Genomic DNA, 2025 nt, shown 5'->3' on the forward strand with positions numbered 1-2025 from the left:
TCTGGATCGCAAAGGAGAGAATTTCTTCTGGGTACATCATCAACTCACCGTTCGTTTTGATGCTGAACGTCTTTTCCAATTATTTGGATCCCGTCGACGAACTTCACTGGGGAAAGCCAATCGTACAAGGTTTTGCTCCCCACACCACATACAGTATGGAGGTCAGTTTCCCTCTCGTCCAGATAATGTAGACTTCGAGGATGTGGATGGTGTTGCTCGTATTCGAGACTTGCTTATTGTAGAGAGCCGAAACCGCGATGCTATTGCACATGGTTATATCGTCGACAGGGCTGGTAATCATATTGATATCATGAATGAGCGTGGAATTGACGTCCTTGGAGATGTTATTGAATCATCTGTGTACAGCCCTAATGTGCAGTACTATGGAGCCTTGCACAATACTGCTCACATTGTACTTGGTCGACAGAGTGATCCACATGGAAAATATGATTTACCCCCTGGTGTGCTGGAACACTTTGAAACTGCCACCCGTGGGTCCTAGCTTCTTTAGGCTGCATAAATACATGGATAACATCTTCAAGGAACACAAGGACAGTCTCCCTCCATACACCGTGGAAGAACTAACATTTGCCGGTGTAAGTGTAGACAATGTAGCAATTGAAGGAGACTAGAGACCTTCTTTCGAGATTTCGAATACAATCTCATTAACGCTGTTGATGACACTGAACAATTCCAGATGTAGAAATTTCTACTTACGTGCCTCGTCTGAACCATAAGGACTTTAAAATTAAGATTGATGTTAGCAAAACAAGGGCCAGGAAGTTCTAGCTACCGTTCGCATTTTCGCCTGGCCTCACCTAGACAATATGGTATTGAATTCACCTTCGATGAAGGCCGTTGGAATGCTATTGAACTGGATAAGTTCTGGGTCAAGTGTGAGTACTTATGGTTTGCTTTGCTCCTTTAATACTTTATTGTTATTCATATGGTCAAATATTTTATGAATTTTCACTTGTTCAAACTTAAAGTCGATTAACCAGTTTAATATTACAACTTCACATTTTTAGACACATTCTTCTAAAATATATGTATACAATATTCATATATATATGAATATTTGTAATATATATCTCCTTGACTTTCATTTCATTTCTACAGTGCCTGCTGGAACACACCATTTCGAACGTAAATCCTCGGAATCTGCTGTCACTGTGCCTGATGTGCCTAGTTTCGCAACTCTCTTCGAGAAGACCAAGAAGCCTTAGCTGGTGCAGACTCCGGACTTACAGATTTCGAGAGTGCAACTGGTATTCCTAATCGATTCCTTCTCCCTAAGGGTATGAAACAGGGTCTGGAATTCGATCTTGTTGTAGCGGTGACTGATGGCGCAGCCGATGCAGCAGTGGATGGTCTCCACGAAATACCGAATTCAATCACTACGGTTCCCATGGAAAGTACCCTGACAATCGCCCACATGGCTACCCTCTGGACCGCAAGGTTCCCGATGAACGTATATTCGAAGATCTGCCCAACTTCGGTCACATCAAGTTAAGGTCTTCAATCATGGCGAATATATCCAACATCAATAGGAAGCTCTATTTTATCTACAATACTCCTTTACACATTCGATCATGAACCATACTCACCACCACTGGATGTTACCAACAGAATTATGGATATGATTTTTGCTTTGCTATTAATAATGGAGATATGATTTCTGTACGAAGAGCAAATAAAAAAAATCGTAATCAAGAATTTCCTTTTCCCTGATGCTTAGTATAGCGCTATGAAAATGTATCAGAAGGTCAAGTCAATATGAGGCTACACAATGGTTGTTTACCTGTTTTCAGATCTTTGTACTGATGAGAACACATAATGACAGTAAAGAAAGTTGAAGTAGATCTTTTTAATTATCTATTTAGTGCAACATTATGTAACTTTTTTGTTAATCCTAAATAGTAAATTCAAGATATTACATCTCAGGACTAGAAGCATGCCATACACTGACACTTGGCTTGTGTTTCCATAATTTACCTGAAGATGGCATAGTATTCATATCCAAAG

At 40.1% G+C, this 2025-nt stretch overlaps 2 pseudogenes; both read left to right on the plus strand.

Annotated features, from left to right (window-relative positions):
• The window catches only part of LOC119571064, a 1251-nt pseudogene extending 604 nt beyond the window's left edge, over positions 1-647 (plus strand).
• Positions 648-677: 30 nt separating this feature from the next.
• On the plus strand, positions 678-1710 carry LOC119571065 (annotated as a pseudogene).
• Positions 1711-2025: the final 315 nt, after the last annotated feature.

This window comes from Penaeus monodon, unplaced genomic scaffold (assembly GCF_015228065.2).
Source record: "Penaeus monodon isolate SGIC_2016 unplaced genomic scaffold, NSTDA_Pmon_1 PmonScaffold_4968, whole genome shotgun sequence".
In the NCBI taxonomy this organism is placed as follows: Eukaryota; Metazoa; Arthropoda; class Malacostraca; order Decapoda; family Penaeidae; genus Penaeus; species Penaeus monodon.